This window comes from Pinus tabuliformis, chromosome 5_1 (genome assembly GCF_031772625.1).
Source record: "Pinus tabuliformis cultivar Carrire ecotype Pingquan chromosome 5_1, CPIR1, whole genome shotgun sequence".
NCBI lineage: Eukaryota > Viridiplantae > Streptophyta > Pinopsida > Pinales > Pinaceae > Pinus > Pinus tabuliformis.
In genome coordinates this window covers 991,597,194-991,616,868 of record NC_142305.1, presented here as the reverse complement: position 1 = coordinate 991,616,868, position 19,675 = coordinate 991,597,194, and positions in this window count along the sequence as shown.

Genomic DNA, 19,675 nt, shown 5'->3' with positions numbered 1-19,675 from the left:
CCTTTTCCCTCTTCCATTTGCCTAAATCACTCCATTTATCCCATTTTCCATATCCCACTCCCCTAAAACAACTAATTCCCTTCACCAAACCCTAAATCCCTCACTAAAACCTAGTTTCCCAAAACTTATTCCTTCATTCCCAAACTCCATTTCCTATTAGTAAAATCTCTTCATACTCATCTCTCTTGTCCTCCCTCATTCCCATTTTCTACCATATCATCATCACATCCCTTCCTTAAGACAAACACCAAGCACCATGGCAAGAAATAGTGAGTCAAGTTATGAAGAAGAAACACTAAGTGATAGTTCAAGAGACAGAAATGTACAGCCTAGGAGACCTCACAAAGGTGGGAAAATTATCAGAGAGGAACCTATTAGCATTGCTGAACTCCTTGCTCACCCCCTTGCTACCACTTGTTTCATATACCAATGTTTCTTTGAGTTTTGTGAGATGGTTGAGAGGGTTAAGTATCATCATGAATTAGCAAGGCAATTTGTCATAAAAATGGATAATAACATGGTACATCTTGCTGGCATCAATTTCACTCTTTCACCAGCCATTATTGCAGAAGCAACTAGGATGCCAGATGTAGGGGAAAGGTGGAACAAAATATAGAATATCAGAAAACAACATTATGAACCATATATTAATGTCAAATATCATGACAAATTGAGCAGGGTGTTTCCTTTCAAGTTTTTGGAGGACCGGTATGTTCCACTGATAGAACTCATCATCAAATATTTCACATGTGAGGGTAGGTTCTCCAGACTCTATGCATATCATATCAATTACTTATGCATTTCACCAGGGTTAGAATGATGAGTATTCCACATTTCATTTGCAAAAACAATAGAGAGGATGACTGTGATTGCAAAGAGAAAACCATACCCACAGTAGCTAAACAACATTTATCACTTTGTTGTCATCAAGATTATTGTTGTGCATCAACTCACTCAGTTGGGAGCGCCATGGGAAACCTTCATAGCCCATGAAATCTTCAAGGGGCCTCAAAATTTTGCAGATCCTCAAGAGGAAGGTGAGCCTCCCAGGCAACAAAAAGAGCCTGAAAGCAAAACTGAAGAGGTTCACATTCCTGTGTTTATAACTTATGAAAAAGGCACAAGAAGACTTTTTGCAGCTACCAAATGAGTATTATCTTCACCAGGGGTGGAAGGGGTCTCATTTCCTTCACCGGATCACAAGAAAATGCTATCTTCGCTTAGGGTGAAAGGGGTTTTGCCTTATTCTTCAACAGAACAGGTACAGAACAAAGGAAAGAAAAAATTGCATGATTAAGGGCCTTTTGAAGGGAAAGACAGGGATTTTGTTTTGATTGAGGAAGATGAAACTGATTTGGGCTCCCAAAGCTCAAGACTCAAGGATATGGTCATCAAAGAGAAAGAAGCTGAGATCCAAGCCTTATCACTTGACCTTGAGAGGGCTAAGTGGATCATTAACTTCCTTGAGCAAGAGAACAAGAAATTGGAGGACAAACAAACAATCATGCAGCTGCAAACCATCAGGGAAAACCGACAAGTGGCAAAAAGAAGGAAAATCATGATGACATCACTAGAACAAGAAATAGAGGCTGACCGAGAATCATGGTTGGAAAGAGTGAATATCCACCTTAAGAAGCTACTTGATAAGTGTTATCTGGAAATATAGTGTATATTCAGAGCTGCTAGTCCCACTAAGATGGGTAGCTATCTTAGAAACAAACAGATTAAAGTCACTTGTTTTTTGTTTACAAGAGAGAGATGAGAAAGAAGCAGAGAGTACCAACCTCAGTCTTCCGCTTGGCTCCTTGCTTGTTTCCTTTCCCCTTTGACAGAATCTCCCCACCGCTTCCTTACTTGTCCCGCTTCAAAGAGCACCTGTAAATTCACAGCAGCATAATACCATCAAAGCATAGAGATCTTTCACTGTAAACAATATAGGATCAGATATATATTGACCATACAAATGCATATATCAGCACAATATTCAGAGATACACAAGGATATGGAGGAAAACTCAAATAACTTTATTAGTAAACGTAGTAGAAGAGAGGATTACAACCACTCAATCTGACCTGGCACCATCCTCCCAACATGAAAGGCCTCTTCACCTCATACAAAGCAAGATCACCCAATAATGTCTTCAAAGAGAAACCAACAACACTTCCTTACAAATTACAAAATTCTAGCCTCTAGATCTCTTGGATGAGGGATCCATATATAGATTTTTATAGGAGAGTGAGTTAGCCTCTAGGATTTTGATTAGTGTCATTTCACTTATAGTTCTTGGTTCCACATGGAGATTTTAGATCCCTTAGTCGTCCCTGGGCGAACTCAGGGAGGCAAGTGTCAAATGAGCAGTTTCTAGAAGATTCTCTGGGTTTCCACCTAGAAAACTACTTGTTCCATTTGTCTACTCTTTCTCATCACACCCTATAGAAGGGATTTCCAGTATGCATCACACTTTTTTCATGTGGCAGGTGAGATGTGTCGTACCTTTAGAACTGGGCAGTCTGTATGGTCTTTCTTTGACTAGTTCTGAGTAGTTTTTCATGGAGAACTTCTCGGAGATGATGTAATTAGCTGAATTTTCTCCTTTAGGGTATGAAACAAAACTTCTAGGGACTTAGAAGCTCTTGGTTTATGGACATGTATGATTGGGGTTGCAGTGCCCAAATATGTCTATAACAGTTGCCCCCTAAAGCATGAGGTCGTAAATCCTTTTGATGTCAGGTGAAATGCTTTATAATGAGGATCCGAGGTTTTTCGAACTGGAAGGTGACCTGTAATAAGATACAATACAATACATTTGCTTCATAATATTTTTCATGATCTAGCTGAGGCAGGCATTCCCATGCTCAACTTTGATAAATTCATTTTCACTTACATAGGACAGACAACCGTTTGTGTGCAGACTGATGATTCTAGTAGAGCCATCATCCCTTAGTTTGGATGATTATCTTTGCAGCAATGATGTACATTTGATGTCTTTATTCTCCTAAATATATCATAGCCTAGATGGATGAAACTAGATCCGGGGTCTTCAAAACTCGTTCAATCTTCGCCCGAAGTACAAGTCGATCCATGTGAATAGATGTTCTGATGTCGAACATGGAAAAACATCACCTGATTATCAGCCAATGATGTAAGCTGTTAGCAGGCGCGAGAGGAATCACCGATGATGATGATGACCCTCAAGGTATTTTAGTACAATTCACATGGTGTGAATACATGAGTTGATGTTGAACACCACGTAAAGTCTTTCGGTTGAAGGCCATTAATTTAAACCTGTCGCCGGAAGTGAGAAACTTGCCATTGAGGCATGCAAGCTTCAAAGTACTGAAAGGGTTGTTCCTAGGTCGGCTTCTTGGATAATGAGGTGATGTGGACAAGAAGTGACCCGTCATAGGAGGGCATTAATGGATCCCACATCTACGATACGGAACGGAGCAAATAATTTTGTAGAGGTGAAAACAATCTGATGATACAAGGTTCAGGGTGGCAGTCATGAAAGAATGAAGCGTGAAGGTATTGTAGTGGATGAGACACAAGCTAGGTAGGTGAATTCTCTAAGTGACTTCTCTTGAACATATCGATGACACTGAAATGTATTGGTAGCATTAACCCCAAAAGTGGAGGGTACGGTGGACCAATGGTAATATGACCGGTGAACGAAATAACCCAACCCGACTCAATCATGGTGATGGAGTGAAAGTGTCATGTTCAAGAGCGACTTGCTACCAATAAAGTTTCTTCAAGTTTTCTTCCCAATTTTCTCCAGTCAATTTTGACCAGTACCTCTTTATTTTTGTCAAGCTTGAGGAGGATAACATATGCTTGTTCTATAATTTACCCTTCGGGCAAACCCGTCGCTATGTTTTAACGAGCCTAGCGATAGTGAAACTCGCTCTTGTCTGAATGGACAAGTTTGTCGCTATTGTTTTAACGAGTTTAACGACAAGGATAAATCGGTTATTTTCAATTTTAGAGAGTCTGAAAAGAGACAGAAAGAAGACTCCAATATTCCTTTTTTGTAATATAATCCCTTAAGTCCGAAAAAGTATAAAACAATGTGAAAGCGATGGCTTTTCAATAGTTTTAATGAGCCAAGCAAGACAAACGCTCGATATTTTTGTGTAATAATCCCTCAAGTCCAAAAAGATTAAAATCTAGAGGAGGGATGGCACTTCCAATCACTTTAACGAGCTGGAGAGGCCAATTGCTCAGCAATCCTTTCATATTTTACGAGTCAGATGAAAGAGCTTAAAGGAGACTCGCTTTTTTGAGGAACGAGTGATGTTTTCAGATAGTAGCTGGTTCCAGGTAATGTTTGGAACTTTTCAATCATGGCAGTGTAAAGAAGGTGGCTAATAGGATCACTCGTTGCAGTTGTTCCTCAAAAGGGGTAAACAATCAAATGGAGGCGTATGATCGGCTAAAAAAGAGTGGAGGTGATGATAAGAACACGACCAAGGCTCAAAAGCTGATAACAATTTGATCTCAATGGTTATTTAGCAAAGGTGGGTTCATTTTTAATGAGCTTAAACTCTGGTGGAGCATATGCTCGTTGCTAGGTTTAATTTTTAACGAGCTTGAACTTAGCGTAAAACTGCTCATGCCAGTCGTATAATAAGGATGTCTCATCGATAGGTTCATTTTTTAGGGAGCTTGCACCATTCAAAATTTTGCTCCAACTCCTTTTATTATGTAAGCTAGGAACGACCAATACTACAAGTTTAAAGGGTTAAGAACCTACAAACTAAGAAAAAAATGGTCGCTTTTCACTTTCACGCAAAAAGGTTTGCATGCCCCTAGGTATAGCGAAGTAGATTTTCCCAGGTTACCCCTCAATTTGCAGATAAAACATTTGTTCTATTGGGAAAGGCCTACCTTTTCCAGGTTACCATTCAATTTGAAGACAAAACATTTGTTCTATCGGGAAAGGCCTACCTTCTAACAGAGGTATATTATTCCAGTCTAATCCCATTTTCCTAAACAGACGGATGTGTCAGACCAGTCATATATCCTCTATGGAAACCTACCCTATACCTAAAGTTTTCCTACCGAAGCAGACTAGGGTGCATGCCCCTTGGGCTTCAATCACAACCACCGAATCACTCGCGTTCATCAGGTGGATGGACTAGAGATTGATGAGACATTCCTTGCACAAAAAGGCCTGTTAGGGATGGCATTTGATTATTAGCTATGTGTGAACTAGGGAATGAAAGCTGGTCTACGAGCTGGACCACTCTGCCTTCATGTAGAAAACACATTACTTGAAAGAGTGAGGAGACAATGGCTCCCATGCTATAAATGTAGTCACGCCCAAGGAGTAGATTGTAATCTAAAGGTCCTTGGACTACCATTATGTTCAGATAAACAATTTTCCTTCTCAAAGTTATAGGCAAACTTGGACGGATCCCTAACGGTCGATTGGTTCCTTTATCGAAGCCTGTCAGATTTCGCATCTCAGGCAAAAGCGATGGCGAAGCAAGCACTTTCCAAGTAGTTGAGGAAAGGATACTCACAGAAGCCCCTTCATCTATGATGGTACCAACCATGACCATTTTGTAAGTTTCCACTATGATTCGAAATGGTACACTAGATGGTAAACGGGGTCTGCCTAGTAGATTCCAATTGAAGGAAATGACTAGGTTGCTTGTTGGTGATACTGAATAAATGGTCGGATACAACTGTGACGAACTTCCTTCCTGCGGTAAAGGGATGGGAAGATTTCCCCCATGTTCATTGGAGTCTGTGTTTATGAAAATAATTTGAACGGTGTCGTTCTCATTCTCTTTGGTGACTGTATCATCTGAAGGTAAATCTTTTGAAGCCAAGATGGGGTCGACTGCCGTCTTGACCAGTTGAATTTGGTCCGATGTGGACTCAGAGAGTTTATCTTCAATGATATGTTCTTTGACTGACACCAAAGGTGGGTCAGTCAGATTTTCAACTAGTAATGGATTCGGCAAGAGTTTCTTGTATCGAGGAGGGAGTCACTACGATGATGCAGGACGATTATCCAAGACTCTTTTAGCTTCGTCCAGGAAGGGACAATGGTGGAGGGCATGATCGCGTTCACACAATCTACAGGGAAATTTAGATTTTCCTTTCTGTCCAATGACTTCGCTTTCACTAGTTGACGGTGTACTTTCAACATGATCGGCAAAGGTTGACAACACTAGATTGTGCAAGCGGGGAGACCAGTCCCTTAGGATCCGTGGGATGCAAGGAAAATCTCGGCGATAGTGGTCTCCTTTGTAGATGACACATGGATGGATGGTGCAGTGTGTGGATTTTTTCTAGACGATGCACAGTTGCCCCTTTTTGCCGTTGGCTCCTTCTTCTTCTTCTTCTCCTTCCCCTTCTTATTCTTCTTAGTTACTTGGCTTTTACCTTCACCAAGTGAAGTGGAAGAAGGAGAGGGAGAGACAAACGAAGTAGAAGGTTGGGGGAGCTTTGGTATCATCTAGTTGCTGATTCGATTGTTCAAGAATCACGGTGCTTTGAACGACAGAGGTCGCGAAAAGCCATACTGGCAGGCCAATTGTTAGTCCTGGAAGGGACAATGTGGCCATATGAGGTGCACCAACATCCCCCCAAGAGGAGAAAGGACTAGGATACACCCCGAGGGGAAACCCTTGGTTAGTGGACTCCATTTTCTCAACCTAAGACCAATGAGGGAACAATGACGTTATTCCGATTAAAATAAATTTTAAACGCTTTGACACAACTTGCTTTTTCAATTTTTAAGAGTCGAGAAAAAGCTAAAGATGACTCTAGTCGCCTTCAATTTTTAATGAGCCTGAAGTGACAAGTGCTCAGATGGACCTTTTCATTTAAGGAGTTTGAAAAGGAATGAAAGAGACTACTTTTGTAATCTAGACAAAGGAATTACCAAACCAATCGCAAAACTGCAGAATACATTTTACGGTACGACAGTCAATCTTCCTGAATGTTGTGTTCAGTGCATTGCGATCGATAGGGTGGCAGACATGGCTTCCTAAGGATAAAAGATATAGCCTATTGTGGTCTACCAATATATACTTGACAGTACGTGGGAGCACAAGTCTGTACTGGCACTTGTTGTCTCAAAGAGGAGGAATCACCCAACCTACGATGAAAGCGACAGTTACCAGGCTTTACGACACCGGAATACGTCTCTAGCCTAGACTTCTAGATGTTGTGCGTTAGGTTCCAAAGCATTTTTATGTTCATTGAATTTATTTTACAGTTGATCTTTCTTAAGAAATTTTCCTTTCGGGTTCACCGCATGATGTAGATATACAATTCCTAAAATGCAATCTAAGATGATAAATAGTCGTTTAATCTTCTTTTTGCAATGAAAATCCTAGCTACTAAGGAAATAGAAATGAAATTCTTTCAACATAGAGTAGAGAGCACACACTAGATGCACTGTCCTAAATCACAATCAACAAGCATTCTAAATGAAAATGCACGTGCATGTATTTGTTTTCCGCTTTCTTAATGTGTGAATGACAAAAAGAATTCTAAATAAAAATCTGAATTATCTCTTCTTTCAAAGCGACAGTACTAACGATTTTCTTTTCAAAAAATGATAGGAAGGCAAGACGACACTTTGCAATTTTGAATTGAAAAATTCTTTCGACACTTGAAATACTTATAAATTCAGATCAAATACAAGAGTAACAGTACTATCAAAAAGAGAATTATTATTTTCTTTGACTGAAAACAACACTTGTGACACTTTCAAATCAAAAGACGACAGTTCAATTAAGCTACTATTTTGCAAATGAGAAATGTGAATGGTGAAAAATACATAAAAACATTCACAAATCTTTGTACAACGGAGGCTGAATGATGGAAAGGAAGGGGGTTTCTACAATGTTCTACTGATCATAGACAACAAAACTCCTTAATAAAACTGAAGACAGTTAAGAAAAAACCAAAATCTGGAGGGAGAAATAGTCTTACTTGATCATCGCACCTGTAACACAGGGAAACATGGATGCATCTCACCTACTGCACACAGGAGGTGTGATGCATCTAGTCTGCCTAAAGGACAGGGTGCGATGGTCCAGGAATGAGACTTTAACTTGGTTTTTAGTCACAGTTTGTAGTTTAGTTCAGGAATTTAGGCCAAGCAAATGATAGTTAGTAACTACAAAGTATAGGGCTGATCTAATGAGGTTACTCAAGCTACCTCTAGGGAAATTAGGATGTTTGCAAGTCAATTGTTTAGTTCATAATCAAACCAGGAGATTGACTGAAACAGCGTTGACCTACTTTGCACTTGCATAGCAAATGCAGTTTGAAGGCTAGCTGGCTTGATTTCAGGCTTTGTCTGTGGTTTATGAATCAAACAAATAGAGACAAGCAATCAAACTAATCGTTCCCCAGTGGAGTCGCCATTTTGTTATCGGGAAATCTAGTGTTTATTTAGAGCTGCTAGTCCCACTAAGACGGGTAGCTATCTTAGAAACAAACAAATTAAAGTCACTTGTTTTTCCTTTATGAGAGAGAGATGAGAAAGAAGCAGAGAGTACCAACCTCAGTCTTCCGCTTGGTTCCTTGCTTGTTTCTTTTCCCCTTTGATAGAATCTTGCCACCACTTACTTACTTGTCCCGCTTCAAAGAGCACCTATAAATTCATAGTAGCATAATACCATCAAAGCATAGAGATATTTCATTTTAAACAATATAGGATCAGATATATATTAACCATACAAATTCATATATCAACACAATATTCAAAGATACACAAGAATATGGAGGAAAACTAAAATAGTTTTATTAGTAAAAGTAGTAGAAGAGAGGATTACAACCACTCGGTCTGACCCAGCGCCATCCTCCCAGCATGAAAGCCCTCTTCACCTCATACAAAGCAAGATCACCCAACAATGTCTTAAAAGAGAAACCAACAGCACTTCCTTGCAGACTATGAAATTCCAGCCTCTGGATCTCTTGGATGAGGGATCCATATATAGATGTTTACAGGAGAGTGAGTCAGCTTTTGGGATTTTGATTAGTGCCATTTCACTGATAGTTCTTGGTTCCACATGGAGATTTTATATCCCTTACTCATCCCTAGGTGAACTCAGAGAGGCAAGTGTCAAATGAGAAGTTTCTAGAAGATTCTCTGGGTTTCCACTGAGCAAACTGCTTGTGCCATTTGTCTACTCTCGCTCATCGCAACCTATAGAAGGGCTTTCCGGTACGCCTCGCACTTTTTGCATGTGCTAGGTGAGATGCATCACACCTTTAGCACCGGGCAGTCTATATGGTCCTTCTTTGAGCAATTCTGATTAGTTTTTCATGGAGAACTTCTGGGAGATGATGTAATCAGCTGACCTTGCTCCTTTAGGGTATGAAACAACACTTTTAGGGACTTAGAAGCCCTTGGTTTATGGACATGTATGATTGGGGTTGTAGTGCCCAAATATGTCTATAACAATAAGGCTAATAAGGATAAGAACATGTTGCGCCACATGGCTTATCACTACTTGGCCCGGAATAAAATTTGCAAGACAAGGATAAGAAACCTAAAAGCTAAGTTAAAGAGAGCCTTAGAAGCCAAAAGGGAGCAAGATAAACTTAAAATTTTGGCTGAAGCTTCCTTGGCTTAGAAAAGAAATTAGTAAGCTTTCCTCTTGCCAAATTTGAAGCAATTTTGAGAAATTTTTGTCATTTCACAATTTTTAAATGCAAAACACAGGAATTTTCATCTGATGCACAGTGCCACCGGCGCTGTGCATTGATTTGGCTTGGAATTTTGCAAAATGGCTTAGATTTTTGGATTCCTCATGGAAAAATACTAAAACCCAGAAAGTGTTATGAAATTTGGAGGAGATCTGGGTCACCTCAAGGGCAAAAAACACCTAAAAAATTCCCTCTCTGCCGCTTTTTGGACCCACAAGAAGCAGTCATGGGAGAACTGATTTTTGAGGGGGCAAATGGACTCAAAATCTAAAAGTTCTAGTTTTCCTAGAAAGTAGATAGATAGAGCTTTCGAACAAGCCATCTTGGACCTAATTTGGTGAAGGGGAATGCCTTCAGACTCAGCCTTGAAGTGGCACTGCGCATCAGGCTCACGGTGCTACACATGAGGCAAAATTTTGCCAATTTTGCTCAAAAACTCGTAATTTCGCTTAGTTTTCTACCAGTTTGACTTTTTCTTCTCTCATAGTAAAATTCATGATGTAATATGATGTAACTTAATGTACTACGACGTAAAAAATGATGAAAAATGACTTAAGGAGGTAGATACATCAGTTATAGGTGGTTTTCAGCTAAATGAATCAGTTTCCGTAGTTTTAGAGGCAAGTTGTTCCAATGCCTATTTTTCAGTTCTTAGTTTAGATCTTGTTGAAACAGCTCCTTGACTCATGGATTCGACCCCTGATGGATAGCATAGGTGGTTTGATGCCTATATCTTGTACTTTCTTAGTCATTTGTCGAGGTTGGACTCTTGTGGATGCATTGAGCACTATTGCAAATCACTTCTGCAGTTTGGTAAGGAAATGAACTAGGGTTTTGCAGCATCTTGTGGGATTCTTGTGGTAATGTGAATTAGCATTATTTTCTCCTTTCTTATTCAGTTTATCTTATGTTTATGTGTGCCATCATCTCTTAATTTCTGCATAGCTAAATGAATCAAGATTCAAAGGGTGGAATCCATTGATGCTCAATGCTCTGCCTTGGTGTTTATTTAGTTCTAAATGCTTTCTGCTATTTGAAGAGGACTGTTATAGAAATTTTTGTGCCTTACAGCATAGAGCATGAAATGTCAATAATCTAAGGGATCCAAAGTCCCTAAACATGTTGTTATTACCCTTAGAAGAACAAGGTCAGCAAACCACAGCACTGCAAATCAGTTCTCCACTGAAAAACACTCAAAAACAGGTCAGTTTTGGATCAAAGCAGCTGCTCCACTAAGCATCTGCGCTGAATGTCAAAAGCTCTATGGTGTACCTGCGCTGCATAGCAAGTGCAACAAAGGCTACCTGCGCTGGGCGTACTTTGACATGTGGAGGAATCTTTTTCTCAATGTGCCAGTGCCCAGGAAGCTTCCAAAAAGACATTTGATCAAAAGATTCGCCTAATGATGAGTTAAGAGCTTCTAAAACTCCAAGTGGAAGGTAGAAACTCTGAGTGAAGAGCTGAAGAACAACTGGAGTTGAAGAGGACAACAAGTCACACATCAAGCTGACTTATATTCACTCCAAAACTCTATATAAGGATCTCATCCCATGCGATCTAGAGGGCGGAATTCAGAGCAAAGAATTGCTGTTGGTTTACAGTTGTGAGCATTGGGTGATTGCTTGAGGGAGGTGAAGAAGAGATTTCTCTCTGTCGGGAAGGTGATGCTGGATTGGACCTCTCATGGTTGTATCACCGCCTGAACCTTACTTCCATATATTAATAAAGCATTTGAGGTTCTTCTATTCGCATGTGTTTCAATGGTGTATTGTCTTACTTGCGTCTTTGATTTATGCTAATCCTTGAATTGATTATGAATGCATGCCTCTTATAGTTTCCTTTTCTTGTCTTATTTGCAGGATCTCGTGTAGCTAGGCCCATGAAAAGACTTGGATCTGGGAGCAAGCGGCAAACAAAGGAGATTGGATCGACCATTTGCGCAAGACATCGGTAAGTGGATCTCTTCCTTCTATCTCTTGCATGTCATAAAGAAGAAACTTTAGATAGCTTTGCTTTCAGCTGTTGCTAAGGAACTGTCACCCTTAGAGTGGGTTAGGGTCATTCCGAGTTGGATACTTTCCCCCACAACAGACTGGCGACTCCGCTGGGGATCGTGTCTTGTTGGTAGCTTGTGTTTCTTGCTATTCATTTCTTAAACAAAGGGAGTACCGAATCGAACTACATTCGAGTCCTTCGAATGCAAAGTAGAGGGCAGCTACTCTAGCCCAGTGCTGGGCATGTTTATGATCTGAAGAGCTGATCCACAAGGACTCTTTGTAGCTCTCTGTGATAGTGTTCATCTTCCTTTAATCACCCTCTAGTGTATACTTGACTGGTAGCCTCTGGTTTGGCCAAAAACCATTGATTTTTGAGCAAACTGTGACCCGGAATCTGAGAGAGACGAGAGTTGTCTCATCAGTGCAGCTGCAACAAAGGCTACCTGCACTGCAACGCAGGTCCCGAAGGGGCTACCTGCGCTGCATCTCAGATTGACAGTGCAGCACCTGCGCTGATCCAGTTTTGCCTTGTGCAACTGGGGTTCCCCACTGTCTGTTGCCTAGTTTTCAGTATTGTTTTGCAGCCTGTTGTCAACCTGTATACCCAGCTGAAACCACTTCTCTTTGCCTTCATTCTGCCTCAGTTGTATGAAGAAATCGTGATTGTTCTTATTTTATTTCTTGCTGTCATTCACAGTTTCCCATAGCGAAAGTGAATTAGTCTTGCTATGACCTCTTGGATCTAGACCTATGAGAAAGTGTCGTTGTGATTCTAAGAGCTAGTTTATTGTTGTTCATAGCTGCTTGAGCATTTGCTTTCGTTATATGGTTCGAATTTCAGTATTTCTTGTGTTGAAACGAGTGAATCTTAAGGTGTTCTTTTGATTGTTGGACAAACACTTGTTGCTTTCGCTTGAAATTGAATTCGAAATTATACAACAGCTTTCTTTTTGTAATACATCAACATTAAGGAAGAAGAAAAGAAATACTTGCATTGTGCATGTGCATTTTGACAGTTTGCATGTCAATTTAGGAAAAGTGCATCAGTGTGTGCTCTATGATCTGTTTGAAAAGATGGTGTCTTTCTTTTCCTTCAGTAGTTAAGGTTTTCATAAGTTGAAAGAATTGAAAAAGCTTGCTTATCATTCTTAGACTGCATTTAGGAGTTGTATCATACATCACGTGGTGATCCATAAAGGCAAACTGCTAAGCAAGATCAACCTAAAAAGAACTGAATTTATCTAACAACGCTTTGAAACATAACGAAACACAGTAGAGGTCTAGGTAGAGACATGAACCGGCGTCGTTAAACATAGTGACTGTCGATCTCTACGAAGGTGGGTGATTCCTCCTGAGGGACGATAGCACTAATACGGACTTGTGCCCCCGCGTACCGTCGCGTATATTGGGGGACCCCTATAGGAACAAAGCCTTTATCCATAGGAAGCCATGTCGGCCACCCTACTGATCGCGATGCAGTGAACACAGCATTCACGAAGATCGACCACTCGTACCGTAAAACGTATTCTGTGGTTTCGCGAAAGGTTTGGCACACCCTCTGCCTAGAACTCCAGAGTAGTTTCTTTTGGCCTTTTTCAAACTCTATAACTGAAAAAGTCCATCCGAGCATTTGTCACTTCGGGCTCGTTAATACATCGAAGGAGACTAGAGTCATCTTTAGCTTTTTCTCGACTCTTAAAAAGTGAAAAAGCAAGTTGTGTCTAAAAGCGTCGTCATATAAAATTCATTCTAAGCGGAACATAATCACCCCTTATTCCTACGTTGATCTTTAGGTTGAGAACATGGAACGCACCAACCAAGGGATTCCACATGATGGGACCCCTAGCCCTTTCTCCTCGTGGGGAGAAGTTGGTGCGCCCCACATGGCCACATTGTCGCTTCCAGGACTGACAATTGGCCTGCCAGTTTGGATATTCTCAACCGCTGTAGTTCAGACCACCACGGTTCCTGAACAGTCGAGTCAGCAGTTAGACCAGTCAAGAGCTACCCTCCAGCCTTCCACTTCTTATAAACCTTGCTCCAATCCTTCTTCTTCGAAAGGTCAAGCCGCCGAAAGCGGAGCTCCCATGGAAAAGAAGAAGGAAAAGAAGAAGAAAGAAAAGAAACAGAAGGAGCCAAAGGCGCCTGGGGGCAAGCAAAAGGTATCTAACGAAAATCCACACAGAGCACGGACCGGGCCCAAATCGCCATGTGTCATATGTAGAGGAGACCACCTCCACCGTTATTGTCCCAGTATTCCCCGGATACTAAGGGACTGGTCCCCTCGTTTGCACAGTTCGGAAGCGTCAACCTCTGACAACCAGGTTGAATGCTTACCGTCGACCAGCGAAAGTGAAGGTTCTAGACGACGAAGGGGAAAGAGATTCCCCTGCGAACTGTGTGAAAGAAATCACACTCTTCGCCGTTGTCCCTTTTTAGACGAAGCAAAGAGAGTTTTGGAAGATCAACTGATTGCACCGTTGCTACTTCCTCCTGGATACCAAAAACTCGCGCGAAGTCCTTCGTTGGTCGAAAATATAGTTGCCCCACTCACAGGGCCAGCTGAAGTGTCAGTCGCTGAAAGTGAACCTATTGAATCCGGACCGGACGAAAGTCCAAAGGTCGAAATGGCAGTTGACCCGGTTCTCCCTTCAGAAGTTTCATCTTCAAATACCATAGTCACTGAGGATTCATCTTTAGTTGACACCCTCACCGAAGAGAGTAAGGATGACACCGTCCAGATTCTCTTCATCAACACCGATTCTGATGAACATCAGGGCAATGTGCCCACTCCTTTATCGCAGGAAGGAACATCGTCAAGGTCATACCCGGCCGTATATTCGGTCCCACCACCAAGCAACCTAGTTGTGTCCTTTGATTGGAACCAACTAGGCAGACCCCGGTTACCAGCCAGTATACCATTTAGAATTATAGTCCAAATATACAAAATGGTGATGGCTGGAACTATCATTGATGAAGGGGCATCTGTGAGTATCCTGTCCTCTATTGCTTGGAAAGCACTGGGTTGCCCGGCGCTTTTGCCTGAGACAAGAAATCTCTCGGGTTTTGACAAAGGAACCAGTCGACCATTAGGGATTCTACCTAATGTGCCTATTACCTTGAAAGAGAAGGCCGTCAAGATGAACTTGATGGCCGTCCAAGGACCCTTGGATTATAACCTACTCCTTGGACGAGACTACATATATTGCATGGAAGTAATAGTCTCCTCACTCTTTTGAATAATGTGTTTTCCATACGAAGGAAGAATGGTCAAGCTCGTAGACCAACTTTCACTTCCGGGATCACGCATCGCAAGTAGTCACATACCTATCCTGAATGGTCTATTTGATCAAGAAAGGTCTCTACCTCCGGTTCTTCCTCCTGATGAGTGCGAGTAATTCGGGAGAGGAAGGCCGGAACCCAGGGGGCATGCATCCTGGTCTGCTCTGGAGGCAGAAAAAACCTTGGGTGTAAAGTAGAATTTCCGCGGGAGAATATGACTAGTCTGTACCCCGTCCCTCCTTCTTCTTCGTAAAACAAAAGAGCCGGCAAGAGCTCTCATGCGGAAGAAGGGGCAGTTAGGAATGGGGTTGTTCTGGAAAAAGATTCTTTTGTTAAAGTTAAGTGTGTGGCGGAGCGTCGTCATTCACCTTTGTCTAGAAAAGTGGGCTCTGCCAAAGAAGGGGATCCGTTTGCGGCAGCAAGTAGTAACCATCTTTGGATAAAAGGCAAGCCTCACCCATTAAAACAAATGTTTTAGAGGATAAGTAGGGGTAGCCTCCAAAGAAAGGGATTCAATTGCTGCAACAAATTGTAACCATCTTTGTGTAACCTAATGATAGACATCGCCGAAGAAAGTTTCTGTTTGAAAGGATTAGCAGAACGATCTTTGGGTAACCTGAAAGAGGTAAGCCTCCCTGTTGAAAACAAAGGTTTTTAACGGAAAAGTAGGGGCAACCTTGAAATTAGACTTACACCTGGGGGCATGCAAACCTCTTGGAATGCAAGCTCGGGCGGCTTTTTAGTTTTAGGTAGGACTAACCCCGCTAACCCGTAGATAAGCCGATACCCGGATTGCACAAAGAGAGGATATAGAGCAATACGTAGGGAGATGAAGCTCTTTAAAAAATAGCGATCTTCCATGAGACCTTACTACTTTATGACTGGTAAAAACGAGCAGTTTTGGCAAAGTTCATGCTCGTTAAAAAATAAACGCAAGATCCGAGCAGTTTTAATGCGGAAATTCATGCTCGTTAAAAAATAAACATAAGCTTGTGAGCAGGCTTTCCCCAGAGTTCAAGCTCATTCACAAAAAAAAAATGAACCGGTAAATAACCATTTGAGACCGTAAATTCATCAGCCATAAAAGCCTTGGTCGTGTTTGTGTACCGTCACCTCCACTTTTCATTTGGCCGATCATTCACATCCACTTGATTGTTTACCTATTTTGAGGAACAGCTGCGAAGAGTGATCCCACCTAGCCATCCTTGTAATACTGCCGTGATTGGAAAATTCCAACCTGTACCTGGAATCTGCTGCTATCCCTGTTTATCACTCGTTCCTCAAAAGACGAGTCTTCTTTGAGCTCTTTTCACTGACTCGTAAAATATGAAAAGTTTGCCGAGTTTTGGCCTTCCATCTCGTTAAAATGACCGGAAGAGCTATCCCTCCTCTAGATTTTAATCTTTTTGGACCTGAGGGATTATTGCACAAAAAGATCGAGCGCTTGTCTAGTTCGGCTCGATAAAGATATCGAACATTCATCCCTTCTGTATTGTTTTATACTTTTTCGGACTTAAGGGATTAAATGACGAAAAAGGACCCCTGGAGTCCACTTTATGTACCCTTTTCAGACTCTCTAAAAATGAAAAGGACCGAGTTGTCTTTGTCGCTGGGCTCGTTAAAAATATTAGATAGCGACAAACTTGTCTTTAGACGAGAACGAGTTTCCCTATCGCTAGGCTCGTTAAAACATAGTGATGGGCTTGCCCGAAGGGCAAGTTATAGAACAAGCATATGTTATCCTCCTCAAGCTTGAAAAAACTAAAGAGGTACTGGTCAGAAATGACTGGGGAAAAATTGGGAAGAACCTCAAAGCTTAATGGTAGCAAGTTGCTCTTGAACATGACACTTTTGCCTCCGTAAATATCGGGTTGGGTTATTATCATTCACCGGTCCCTTCACCATGGTCTCGCCATACCATCCATACATGGGGTAATGCTACCGATCCATCACATCAGTGTCGTTATATGTTCAAGAGATGTCATTCAGAAAGTGTCAACCGGGTCCCATCCACTACCGTACATCATCTTTCATCCTTCCATGACCACCACCCTGGATCATATTTCACAGATCGTTTTCACCATCATCACTAGCTCCGTTCCGTGTCACTGATGTGGGATTCATTAAGGCCCTCCTTTGACGGATCACTTCTTGTCAACATCAGCTCATTATCCAAGAAGTTGATCTAGGAACACCCCCTCAGTACTTTGAAGCTTGCATGCCTCAATGGCAAGTTTCTCACTCCCGGCGATAGGTATACATTAATGACCTTCGACCAGGAGACTTTGCGTGGTGTTCGACGTCAGATCCTATATTCACACCACGTGAATTGTGCTGCAGTACCTTGAGGGTCATCATCATTATCAGTGATTCCTCTCGCGCTTGTTAACAGTTTACATTATTGACTGGTAATCAAGCGATGTCTTTCCATGTTCGACTTCAAGAAATTCTCACATGGATCGACTTGTACTAGAGTGAAGATCGGACAAGTTTGAAGACCCCGGATCTAGTTTCATCCATCCGGGCTGCGATATATATTCAGGAGATAAAAACATAAACATGTGCAGCAGATGATCATCCTACTGAAAGGATGATAATTGAAAGCAGAGAATTATCAGACGATCGTCTGTTTATGTACAGCAAATGTATTTATAAAGCTGAGCATGGGAAATGCCCGCATCAGCTAGATCATGAAAAGAAAGTATGAAAAGATAATGTATTGTATTGTATTTTGTTACAGGTCACCTCCCGACGATTGAATGAACTTCGGATCCTCCTAATAAAGCATTTCACCTGATAAACGACCTCATACTTTAGGGGGAAACTGTTATAGACATTTTTGTGCCTTACAACATAGAGCATGAAATGTCAATAATCTAAGGGATCCAAAGTCCCTAAACATGTTGTTATTACCCTTAGAAGAACAAGGTCAGCAAACCACAGCACTGCAAATCAGTTCTCCACTGAAAAACACTCAAAAACAGGTCAGTTTTGGATCAAAGCAGCTGCTCCACTAAGCATCTGCACTGAATGTCAAAAGGTCTATGGTGTACCTGCGCTGCATAGCAAGTGCAACAAAGGCTACCTGCGCTGGGCATACTTTGACATGTGGAGGAATCTTTTTCTCAATGTGCCAGTGCCCAGGAAGCTTCCAAAAAGACATTTGATCAAAAGATTCGCCTAATGATGAGTTAAGAGCTTCTAAAACTCCAAGTGGAAGGTAGAAACTCCGAGTGAAGAGCTGAAGAAAAACTGGAGTTGAAGAGGACAACAAGTCACACATCAAGCTGACTTATCTTCACTCCAAAACTCTATATAAGGATCTCATCCCATGGGATCTAGAGGGCGGAATTCAGAGCAAAGAATTGCTGTTGGTTTACAGTTGTGAGCATTGGGTGATTGCTTGAGGGAGGTGAAGAAGAGATTTCTCTCTGTCGGGAAGGTGATGCTGGATTAGACCTCTCATGGTTGTATCACCGCCTGAACCTTACTTCCATATATTAATAAAGCATTTGAGGTTCTTCTATTCGCATGTGTTTCAATGGTGTATTGTCTTACTTGCGTCTTTGATTTATGCTAATCCTTGAATTGATTATGAATGCATGCCTCTTGTAGTTTCCTTTTCTTGTCTTATTTGCAGGATCTCGTGTAGCTGGGCCCGTGAAAAGACTTGGATCTGGGAGCAAGTGGCAAACAAAGGAGATTGGATCGACCATTTGTGCAAGACATCGGTAAGTGGATCTCTTCCTTCTATCTCTTGCATGTCATAAAGAAGAAACTTTAGATAGCTTTGCTTTCAGTTGTTGCTAAGGAACTGTCACCCTTAGAGTGGGTTAGGGTCATTCCGAGTTGGATACTTTCCCCCACAACAAGGACTCATGAAACTTGCATGCCCTCTCCAACTCCTCACCAGTATTTAGACTCACCATTACACCAAATTAAAAGTGATAAATCACTTGCCTACCTTGCCCCACAGAAACCTCTACAAATCTGAGTTGATTTCCCGGACCGAAAGCTGCCTTCCTCATTTGATCCAGCAACCAACCATTAAAATCAATCAAAATCCTCTGAGCATATACCTAGCCTAACATTAGTATTCATATCAGTCATCTCAAGCCTTGTTTGCCATATTTTCTTTTAGATTGACAGAGAGAGATCCCTCTCCTGACTTGGTAGGGCTAGCTACCAGGTTAAGCGTGGTTTGATGTTACCCTAGACCTACCTTTTTCAGCCTGAGGTAGATTTAGGCTATAAAAATAGTAAAGGAGGATTTCATCGACAACCAAGATAAAATAGAGCCTTTCTAATCTCCCTATGAACCTTATAAACATAAATTAGAACCAATGAATAATTAGCTTCAAAATATATATGAATAACGAAGGAAAAATGTAGAAACCCTAATTAAAACTCCATACTCTACAACTTACCCAAACACATAAGAGAATACACAATGTAACCTTGTTGTATGTGAAGAGAATAAGAATAGAAGAGAGTAAAACTCACCATTAACCTAAATTGAGTAGAGTATGGTAGGTTGAGAGAACTTCATTGCAGAGCAAAGAAAAACTTTTTTAGGACACCAAGGAAAAATGATTGAATGAACCAACAAAGGAAAGGTCGATAAGGCCAAGATCCAAACCCTAAAAATAATCATCATTAGATCGAAAATATCAAACCATATCCATTAATTAGAAGACCTTGCATTAAAAAGTGTA